Raw genomic sequence first — 12,326 nt, 5'->3', positions numbered from 1 at the left:
ATACTGTTCAAAAGAATAATGATGATAGGCCTGTTGGAGGATGAACGCCAGGTGGTAGGAGTAAAAGTCAGGAAAGGTAACCCCCCCATTCGCTTTCCCCATCTTAAGCTTGGAGAGTGCAATTTTGGGAGCTCTTTGGTGCCATAAAAAGCACACTAAAAAGTGATCCATATGTCTATAAAAATCTTTAGAAAAGAAAATTGGCAACATAGAGAGGATACAAGTGATCTTAGGGGCAAGTACCATCTTAATAGTTTCCAATCAACCCCACCATGTAAGGTGAAGAGGGGACCAATGGAGTGTAAGGTGCCGGAGGGTTTGTAATATCTGCGTCTCAGCATTGCTAATAGTTTGTTACTGGTCAGAGTAAAAAGTAAAACTTCTTAACGCTTGCGGGTATCGGAGGACCTTAAAAATGATCGGCCTAGGGTATTTCGAATTCCACAGGGGTCGGGAGGGAATCCTGTGTGCTCTTTCAATTTCGAAAGGATAATCAAATTCTACCCGCAGGCAAGTGGGAATCAGTTGCATGAGATATTGCATGATGTCCGAGCCCTCCGCGCCTTCTGGTACACCTAATATTCTGATGTTATTCCTCCTATTCCGATTAAAGAGATCATCGATTGCCTGTTGTAATTTTTCCATATCTTGTGTGAGGCGCAGCACGGGAGCCGTCGTAAGCAGTAATGACGCCACTTGCGAATTCACATCTTCGATTCGGTTTTGGTACGAGTCCAAACGTATGGACATATTCTGTAAATCCCCCCAATAGCTGTCATGGTTTCTATGTTAACTTGGATGAGATCTTTGAGCTGTTTAAGCTCCGTGAGGACCAAGTTGGCTGAAGCCATTACTTTCGGTGGAGGGGCCTTGTCGGGGGATGGTAGATCTGGTTTCGCCCTCTTAGAGCCCGATGCAGCAGCAAACGCGGCTTCAATCTTACCGGCCTTATTCAAAGCCATCGACTGTGCGAAAAGGAGATATATTAGCAGGAATCTCAAAAGAAGAAACCGCGTTCTTATGGCTTTCTTTCCCAAAGAAGAGATGTGATCAAGCGGAGCAGCAAACTCAAGCGGTCATCTTGGTCGCTGCTCAAGAGCGCCCTCCAGGGTAAGTGATTTTTCGATGCTTTAAAATATTTTAATTAAATTATTTCAAGCATTTACCAATATTAAAATTGTCTTATTAATCTGTATTAAGTTATTATAATTTATAAAATACACACTATCATGTAAAAAGTAAACAAAAAACACTTAAGAGAAACATCCAATCATGTAATAAAACAAATTTGAATATATTCTTTTATGAATCCTCTTTCCCCAAAAAGAGAATATCATAACAACAGTAAAACAACAATACTCATAATAATCATAAGAACTTAAGATTTGCAGAACAGAACTAGGACATACAAAAAAAAATATATTCAAATTCTGGTGTCACCTCAGTAATAGCAAAACAAACTCCCTCATTGCTAAACATTTTGGGCCGGATTTTAAAAGGGTTACTCGCGTAAATCCTCCACATGTAAGACCCGGGGTTTTACAAAAGGGGCAGTCCGGGGGTGGGGCCAGAGGCCTCCAACATAGCGGCCATTGCCGCTGTGTCGGAGGATTGTGTGCTGACAGGCTGCCGGCGGGCGCAAAAGGTAAGACAAGAGTCAGGAGGGTTAGAGTAGGGCTAGGGGGGGAAAGGTTAGGGGAAGGAGTGGGAAGGTTAGGTTAGAGGGAAGGGAAGATTTTGGAGTGGCCTGGGAGGGAATGGAGGAAGGTAGCGAGGCTCGGCATAATTGTGCACCCCCTTGCATGCGCCAGCCCCGGATTTTATAACATGCGCGCGCCTGTGTGAGCATGTTATAAAATCGGGCGAACATGTGCATGCGCCAGGTAGTGCGCACACATGTAGGCCGCACGCGCTTCTTTTAAAATCTACCCCTTTATGAACTAACATAAATTCCCTACAAAAATAAAAAATAAAACATTTTTAATCCCTACAAAAATAAAAAATACCAAGAACCTTGCCATATCAGCAGTAACTCAGGGGTCAAATAGCAGAAACATTATCTATGTAAAGGCAGCAATGCAAATACCATGCCAGGTCCTAAATCATCAATACACCACCTAGTGGGCAAACAACAAGCTGGACTGCTACAAATTCCTACAGAGAAACTACACGCTAGCCGAAATACTGAACCTCAGTCACACATGCAGATAGACCCTTATCTAATACAGAATAAGGGACTACAAATTAGAAATAGAAACATGCAGACAAAATGGAAATGGAAAGCCTGAGAAACCAGAGACTCTGTGAACAGTGGAATACTGGAAAAAAAGCAAAATTCAAATATATAAGAAATGCACATTTCCATTCCCAAAGATGGCATATTCCCATCACTGAAAGTCAAAATAATATATTTTTTTTCCTTTTTTATCTGACTTTATTTTCTAATCAGTTGGTCCCCGTGTCTTTTTTTCCCCCTTATCTTGTCTTTCCCTAATTCCTTTCTCAGGGTCTCTTTTATTCTTTCTGTGTCTTCTCTCTTCTTTCCTTCCCTCCTCCTACACACGCACATGTTCTCTCTCACATGTACTTTCTTACACACACGCTTTCTCTCACACAGGCTCCCACTCTCGCATGCTCTCTCTCTCTCTCTCTCACACACACACACACAGGCTTCCACTCCCACACTTTCTCTCACACACAGGTTCCCACTCCTATACACACATGCAAACACATACACAGGCTCTCACTCTCACATGCAGGCTCCCTCTCCCATACATACAGGTTCTCCCTCTCACATGTTCTTACATACTCACAAACACATACACACACACATGGGTTCTCACACTCATTCTCACATGCTCTCTCACACACAAACTCCCACTTCCACATGCTCTCTCTTACATATACACCCACATTTTATCTGGGCCTCTACCTCTCTTCTGGGTCTCCTTGCTGCAAGGTCTCCTCTTCTTGGGATGAACTCCACTACAGCTCTGCGGCAGAGCCTCCTTTTTTCGGGTCGCCACAGGATAAGCTCCGTGGCAGTCCTGCAACATAGCCTCCTCTTTTTGGGTTACCACAGGATGAGCACTGAGGTGGCCCTGCGGCACAGCCTCCTTTTCATGGGTGCTTGGCAATGCTGATTGAGTGGATCGAAGCCCTAAACAGGTGGGCCATTTCCCACCCTTGACTACACCAGTGGCTCTCTCTCACATGCAGTCTCCCATTCACACACACACAAACACACACAGGCTCTCACTCTTACATTCTCTCTCACACATATGTTCATATTCCCATACAAACACAGGTTCTCACATGCTCTCTCTCACATTCAGGCTCCCATTCCCATACATGCCTACACAAATATACACACTCACATGCTTTCACATGCAGGGTGCCACTTCTCATATTCATGCCTATGCTCTCACACACTCCCTCTCTCTCACTTACACAGGCTCTCTCTCTCACAGATACATTATGTCAGTATATGGTAGTGCTTGTGAAAGCCTCTATGTGACACATAGGCTCTCATAGGCAGGCATACACACACACACACACACAAGCACTCAGACACACAGACTATCACACAGACACACACACATGTACACAGGCTCTCACACAGATATTGTGGCCTCTCCATGTTTTTCGGCAACTGGCAGGCTCAGCTCTGCAGGCGGCTGCTCCTGCTGCTGCCCCAAGATGAAGCTGCCTCGCGTCCCCTTAACACATCCGGGGGCATTGGTTTCCCCCTTCTCCCCTCACTACGCCACTTAACCGCAGAGCATTCCCAAGTTTTGTACTCTTTCCATGCTATGCCAAGTACTGGTACAGATCTCAGGTCCTTGCTTGTCAGCATCTCATGCTGGCAGATCACACCCTGCTATAATATATTTGTTGTATGATATCTAAAGCAGTTAAACTCATTCCTATATATTACTCATTCCAGTCCTTCCCATCAGTTTCCTGAGATAGTTACACACACAGAGGCATTTCCTATCTATTCTTACAGTTATTTTGTATTTGAAAATGTAATTCTATGAGGCCACTCTTAGGAAAAAGGGAAAATATCAAATGTTTATAAATAAATATTACGTAAATGTTGAATTCATGAAGAGAACTAGTGTATAATATAACATTTGATTAAGCGATTGCAGAGCTCCTGATGAAGCTGGGACGTGAAACAACGGCCGCTGTTGACCCATGATCACTATCAAGATGTTATTTGGAATATATGGAGTTTTAAATGCAAAAGAAAATTGACTAAAAAATATTTTTCATAAAAAATTTTCTTCACAAATGATGGAGCTGTCTGGGTGGCCCGTTTGTTGAAGGGCCCGCCGTCAGACTTGCTGTTGCGTTATTAAAAGAGATACAATGTGTGTGCATAAAGGAGTTCTTTTTGCAAAACAGGTTTGATATATATTTGGTTGTTTTGGGATTTCCTTTGTGTTAGGTATTATTGTGGGTGGAGATTCCTGGCTCCCCTTCTTCTGTATATTGTATAAATAAATATTATCATGCACTGCTAAAATGGAAAAATATGCACTGCAAGCATGACTTCAGAGCCAGGAAAAATTATGGAAACTGTTATAAAGAATAAAATCACAAAACATTTAGATAGACATGGTTTAATGGGACACAGCTGGCATGGATTTACCCAAGGGAAGTCTTGCCTCATAAATCTACATTTTTTTGAAGGGGTGAATAAACATGTGGACAAAGGTGAACCAGTAGATGCAGTGTATTTGGATTTTCAGAAGGCGTTCGACAAAGTCCCTAATGAGAGGCTTCTACGAAAACTAAAAAGTCATGGGATAGGAGGCGATGTCCTTTTGTGGATTGCAAACTGGTTAAAAGACAGGAAACAGAGTAGGATTAAATGGTCAATTTTCTCAGTGGAAAAAGGTAAACAGTAGAGTACCTCAGGGATCTGTACTTGGACCGGTGCTTTTTAATATATTTATAAATGATCTGGAAAGGGGTATGACAAGTGAGGTGATCAAATTTGCGGATGACACAAAATTATGCAGAGTAATTCTATCTCAAGCGGATTCTGATAAATTGCAGGAGGACCTTGTGAGACTGGAAGAATGGGCATACAAATGGCAGATGAAATTTAATCTGGACAAGTGTAAGGTGATGCATATAGGGAAAAACAATCTTTGCTGTAGTTGCACAATGTTAGATTCTATCTTAGGAGTTACCACCCAGGAAAGAGATCTAGGTGTCATAGTGGATAATATATTGAAATTTTCGGCTCAGTGTGCTGTGGCAGTCAAAAAAGCAAACAGAATGTTAGGAATTATTAGGAAGGGAATGGCAAATAAAATGGTGGATGTCATAAAGCCTCTGTATTGCTCCATGGTGAGACTGCACCTTGAATACTGTGTGCAATTCTGGTCACCACATCTCAAAAAAGATATACTTGCACTGGAGAAAGTGCAGAGAAGGACGACCAAAATGATAAGGGGCATGGAACAGCTCCCCTATAAGGAAAGGCTAAAGAATTTAAGGCTGTTCAGTTTGGAGAAGAGACGACTGAGGAGGGATATGATAGAGGTCTATCAAATCATGAAAGGACTACCAAATCATGAAAGGACTTGAACAGATTAATGTAAATTGGTTATTTACTCTCTCAGATAGAAGGACTAGGGGGCACTCCATGAAATTAGCAAGTAGCTCATTTAAAACAAATTGAAGAAAATTTGTTTTACTCACCGCATAGTTAAGCTCTGGAATTTATTGCCAGAGGATGTGGTTATGGCAGTTAGTGTAACTGGATTAAAAAGATTTGGATAAGTTCCTAGAGGAAAAATCCATAAACTGCTGTTAATTAACATGCAAAAGTAGCTTGAGATCTGGATTGGCAACTGTTGGAAATAGGATGCTGGACTTGATGGACCCTTGGTCTAATGCAGTACAGCATATCTTATATTCTTATGTGGCCTCTCTTGGTCCAGACTATGAATTACCCCTATCCTTGAGGTAGGGAGTACCATATGAGAAATAATATTTACTAATATGATTTATCATCAGGTTCATAGCCTGAGTCAGGGACGAGACAGGGTCCTGGTGACCCTGATACCTCATTTCTTTGCCCTTCCCAAACAACCTCTCACTTGTAGCACCATAGACCAGATAAAATCAAAACACCAGAATAAAACAGTAACTAACCCTTTTACTAGTATTGTGAAAGTAGATAGTAAATCCAACCAGAACATTAAATGGGAAAAGTACAGTGGTGAAGTATAATATAAACTTGCAGTTCTTTTTATTTTAAATCAAACAATGCAGAACATTGGGTTTGGCTTGTTAGCCAGGGCCACCAACATACTCAGATGGATAATAATAATAAAAAAAGGAACACTAATAGAGAAAGGTTAGGGGGAAAGGCAGTGAAGTACACAGCTTTCAAAAATTGTCTTTCTCCCTGAGTACTCAAAAAGGTGGGTGGTGAAACAAATCCACCCCAATGTCACCAGTTTGTAAAGGATGCACCCTGTCCCAAACACAAAATTGTGTGGAAAAAAACAAGCAAGAAAATGAAGAAGTCCCTCGATGGTGGAGTTGGCTAGATGATAAACCAAATAGATGAGCACTGCAGTGTGTGAAAGGTCTGTCTCTGCTGGGGAGCTTCCCAAATAGTTTACTTTGCACTAAACAGAAAGCTAGCCTGCTTTCAGTCTCTTACAGAAAGACAATGGTCCATCATCTTCTCTATCCCAGACCTATCTTGTGTTTCTGTACATGCCAGGAAAGTTTTATTCTTTACTTTGGCTGAAGAGCTGAAACAGTTAAGATGAGGTACTGAATTTGTAACAAAAGGCAAGGAAATAAATCTTCTTATTCCTTTGCTAAGATACTCTGATTGCAAAGTAGATTACTTAACTCATCTCTTAGGAGGATGATCTAGCCACGTGTTCTGAGCCTGGATATCTCTGGAAAGGAAGTCTCTCAGTCTCTAAGCTCCTGGCTCCTCTGACCCTTGTTGGGATTTTATATGTAGCTTGGCTATGAAGCAAGAACATCTGTCTATCTTTCTATTTCCTCAGAGCGTAGACTTCTGTCTCTCCCTCTTGATCATTGCTCTTCAGGAGAGGAACTGATTGCAGGGCTGCCAGTCATGACAATTTTTACATGTGTTGCTAAAGTGGTAAATGCAAGCAGCAAGGTCCACTAAGAACTTAATTTATAGACAAGAAAGAAGTGGAACTGTTGAATGGGGAGAGGAAATGGTGGACAGAGTTGGGGAAGTAGGACAGGGTAGGATGAGCTGTGTGGGGGAAGAGACCAGGATAGGAGTTGGGTGTGAATTCTCTCTCTCTCTCTCTCTCACATGTATAAAAACACACTCTTCACACTTTTCTTCTTTATCCCAGTGATCCTTCATCCCTAGCCATTTTTTGCTCACCAGTGCTCAGTAATGCATGGCAAGTGAATGACAACTGGAGGTTGAACACTGTCGGGAGCTGTGGATGGAGAGTCACTAAGGCAAAGAGGAGGAAGATAGAATGAGGCCTTTTCTGTCTACCATCCTTCTCTTCCTCCTCTGTCCTGGTGATCGTGGTTCTCCATCCTAAGATTCCCATCCATAATTCCTTCAGTGGTCCTCATTTCCCCCCACTGGTCCTACAGCCTCCAAGTCTCACCTCCAATCTATGGTAGTTCTCAAGTTTCCCTCTCCCTGCCGATGGTCACTAAGTCCCCCTTCCTGGAAAATTATCCTCTCCAGAAATTCTCCTCTCTTTCCTTGGCCAGTAAGGAACAGGCCTCTGTTCTGAGCTGGAATCAGCTAGCTATCCTTTGCCTTGAGAGGGTGGAGGCAAACTGGTATGCACCAGTTGCTCTCCACAGCCTCCTCAGATAGGATGGGGGGAGGGTCTGGAATTCAAAAGTGCATCCTGCTCTTTGCCTCCTCAGAGAGGAAGTAAGGAAGCAGCACCATGTGCTTTCCTCACTCATTCTATCTCTTTCCCATCACACACCCTCCTATTTCTTTCTCCCTCCTCATTCACTTTTTCCCTGCCCCTCTAATTGCCTCACTGAGACTGCTCCCTTTCTTATCTCACTCATACCTCACAGTTCCTCCAATTTCCTCACAGCCCAGAACTTTGATCTTTACACAACCCACATCCCCACCATTCCCCTCATTCACTCTTTTAAGCACCCTTACATCTTCTCACTCATTTGCCCTCCTCTCCCACCAATCTCCTCTCTAACCCTTCCCCCACCTTCACATCTTCTTGCTCACTCTCTTGCCCTTCCCCAACCCTCATTCTGCTTTCCTCTGATCCCTTCATTCTCTCTCCCACCCCATCCACATCACCTCACTCACTCTCTTGCTCCTTTCCCCTCCTCTACTGTAGTTAGTAAAGGCAGGATAGCTCAGGAAGCCAGCATAATAAATTAAGACTATTTTAGAGAGTGAGTTAATTAGCAGATCAAAAGACTTTGCAAAGTTGGAGTTAATAGCAAATCAAAACAATCACCAATACACCAATAAATTGATGTGGTCATCAACCTAATAAATGAAGGTTGACCGACGTGCCGCAAATGCGCAGTAGAGAGCAGCTCTACTGCGCATGTGCGGGCGAGCACGCCGGTCTTAGGCAGCGTAAGGAAAAAAAAAACATGGCGGCGGCAGCGGGTGGCAGCGGGCAGCGGCGGTAGCGGCGGCGGCAGCAGGCGGCGGTAGCGGCGGCGGGCGGCGGCGGTAGCGGCGGCGGTGGCAGCGGGTGGCGGTAGCGGGCAGCGGCGGCGGTAGCGGCAGCGGGCGGTGGCGGTAGTGGCGGGCGGCGGCGGCAGCGGCTAGTAGTGAGGGAGGGAGGAGAGAGAGAGAGGGAGGGATGGACTGAGTGAGAGGGAGGGAGGGAGTGGGAGGGACGGAGAGAGGGAGTGGGAGGGAGTGACTGAGTGAGAGGGAGGGACTGAGTGGGAGGGAGGGAGGGACTGAGTGAGAGGGAGGGATTGAGTGAAGGGGAGGGACTGGGAGGGAGGGACTGAGTGAGGGGGAGGGACTGGGAGGGAGGGACTGAGTGAGAGAGAGAGAGGGAGTGAGAGGGAGTGAGTGAGAGGGAAGGAGGGACTGAGTGAGAGGGAGGGAGGAGTGGGTGAGTGTGTGGGAGGGAGGTAGGAGGTGGGGAAGAGTGAGGGGAGAGGGAGAATGAGGGAGAGGTGAGAGACAGAGATGTGAGTAAGTGGAAGGGGGAGAGGGAGAATGAGGGAGAGGTGAGAGACAGGGATGTGAGTAAGTGGAAGGGGGGAGAGGGAGAATGAGGGAGAGGTGAGAGACAGGGATGTGAGTAAGTGGAAGGGTAAGAAGTTGTGGAGCAGAGAAAAAGGGAGTGGAGGAGGGCTGAGGGGGAGGGGATGGGATTGAGAGAGGGTGGGGAGTGACTGAGGGAAGGGGAGAGAGGTGGGAGTGACTGAGGGAAGGGGAGGGAGGTGAGAGTGAGGGGAAGAAGGCAGTGGGAGACAGAGGGTGAGTAAGACTGAGTGGAGGAAAGGGGAGGAGTGAACGAGGGGAAGGGGGAGAGAGGGAGAAAAAGTGTAGAAGGGTGCTGTGTTAGAAAATGGACTGAAAACAAAATGTAATGTAGCCCGTTTTAAAGGGCTTAACGGCTTGTATATATATATAGTGCACAGCTAGCATAAGGATTATTAAAACATTTTTAAACATGATACTGCTGTATACTTTTCTTTCCTTCTCTAAGTTTGCTCAGTAATAAACATTGAGATATGAGTAAGGAACACATCTGTTTTTCTAAGTGATAAGGCTGGTGAACGCTAGTGCTTACAGTCAGACAGTACCTAGACCTCTAATTAGCCTTAGCCTAATGAGCTACAGCTGGCCATAAATCTTGTCAATGATATGAATGCAAATCAGAACACTTAACACTTGCAAAAAAACCTGGATTAAAGCCAGAGAATGAGAATATAAGAAGCTGTAATTGAAAATATTCTTTAGACAAGAGCTATTGGCTAGGGCCCGTGTCCCTCAATCTTTTCACAGATATATGGACTCACAATATTGGGGGACTTGTGAGGGAGGTATCTTATTCTTTGTATAGATCTTTATTTTTTTTATTATTGCAACACTATTTGCTTTTCACGTATTTATGCAATATTGCTGTGGTGCTGTGTGATATTATTTGTCTTTGCTGGATATACAATTTTCTATCATACTTTACCATATTTAGTAAACTATGATTTGCTTTTATCAGATTGTGAGTGTGTGTTCTATAGTATAATATAACACCATTCAAGGCTACTGCTTACACATAAGCAGCATCCAGACCAGGAAGACAATATACCCAGTATTAGCAGAAGCAGTGGGGATGACAGGTATTCACTTCATCTCTCTTTGACTTTGGTCATTATCCCTCAAGGCCTCATCTGCTATGTCAGGAAATTGCACAAAAATCAAAGCCATGTTGCTCCCCCATCTCAGGGTAAGCAATGTAATCACACTCTGCTTGGGTCCTCTGGGCCTTGGGGACCCGAAATGATACATGCCACCAGTTGTGTTCCGTTTCTGTGGGGGAACAAGAACTGGCTCCTTTGGTCCTAGAAACAAAAGGTGGCAAAATACAATTCTGGGTTGTTCCACCAGAAATTAAGTCCTGGGTAACAGACACTAAAAGATGTTGAATTAGCACAAGTTTGAAACTTGTGAACTGTAGTGCCAATCATCAAGGCCAAGGATGAAGCTTTCACAACTGACACTATTGCTCATTAAGTTTTAAACGTGCTAATTCAAACTCTTTTTATGTCTCTTTGCTCTGTAGTTTCTGCTTTAGTAACACTCCTTCCCCTCCTGTTCCTTGTAGAATAGGAGCAGATGGACTGAATTAGGGAGCATAGTGGTTGTTCTCTGCTTTGTCTGCTACAGTTCACCCTCTCCCCTCTTCTTCCCTGAAGGCTGCCGGAAGGGGAGAGGCTGGAACAAAAACCCTCTGCTGTTCTGCCTCTTAATTCTGAAAAGAAGTGCTGGAACTGTGTTCCAGGCCATTCCCCCACAAACAGGCTGATACTGTAAGCTGCGTGGGAAAACGGACGCTCAGTGTTGAGCACCCGCTTTCCCAATGCATGCCCAGCCACCTCTTCTGGGCACGCGATGCTGTATTTACATGAGGGATCACGCTAAAAAGGATGTGCTAGGGTCAATAACATGTCCCTAGCGCCTCCTTAGTAGTGAAAACTCAGGAGAGGTAGCTGTCAGCAGGTTCAGAAAACTGACGCTTAATTTTACAAGCATCCATTTTCCAAACCCACTGACAGTCACGGGTTAGGAAAATGGACCTTGTAAAATTAAGCGTCCGTTTCCCAACCTGACCAGCCGGCACTTTTTTTTAAATTTATTTTTTAACCTTTTTGGTTCCTCTGACTTAATATTACTAGGATATTAAGTTGGAAGATGTACAGAAAAGCAGTATTTCCTGCTTATCTGTACCCTTTTTCGGGCTGCTCTGAAATTAACTCCTGTCCTTGGGCAGACCCTAATTTCTGAGCGTAAAATGTGCAGATCGGATGCACATTTTTTTCGGTATCTGGGGCGAATTATTAATAGCCTTATTAACATGCATTTGCATGTGATGAGTGCTATTAGTTTCGGGGGGGGGGGGGGGGCGGGTTTGGAGCGCATTATGGACATGCTAAACCCCTTAGGGGTAGATTTTCAAAAAGCGCGATTTGGCGTATTTTTGTTGGCGCATCAGGCGCAAACAAAAGTACGCTGGATTTTAGTAGATACGCGCGTAGCCGCTAAAATCCTGGATCGGCGCGCGCAAGGCTACCGATTCCGTATAGCCGGCGCGCGCCGAGCCGCGCAGCCTACCTCCGTTCCCTCCGAGGCCGCTCCGAAATCGGAGCGGCCTCGGAGGGAACTTTCTTTTGCCCTCCCCTCCCCTCACCTTCCCCTCCCTTCCCCTACCTAACCCACCCCCCCGGCCCTGTCTAAACCCCCCCCCCTTACCTTTGTTGGGGGATTTACGCCTCCCGGAGGGAGACGTAAATCCCCACGCACCAGCGGGCCGCTAGCGCGCCGGGACGCAACCTGGGGCGGGTCTGGAGGGCGCGGCCACGCCCCCAGACCGCCCCGGGCTGTAACCACGCCTCCGGACCCGCCCCCGCAACGCTACGTCCTGCCCCGAAAACGCCGCGCGGATTGGGCCCGCCCACGACACGCCCCCCTCGGAAAACCCCGGGACTTACGCGAGTCCCGGGCTCTGCGCGCGCCGGTAGGCCTATGTAAAATAGGCGCACCAGCGCGCAGGGCCCTGCTCGCGTAAATCCGGGCGGATTTACGCGAGCAGGGCTCTTAAAAT

The sequence above is a fragment of the Rhinatrema bivittatum genome, chromosome 1 (assembly GCF_901001135.1).
Source record: "Rhinatrema bivittatum chromosome 1, aRhiBiv1.1, whole genome shotgun sequence".
Lineage (NCBI taxonomy): Eukaryota > Metazoa > Chordata > Amphibia > Gymnophiona > Rhinatrematidae > Rhinatrema > Rhinatrema bivittatum.
Note: the sequence above shows the minus strand (reverse complement) of the source record.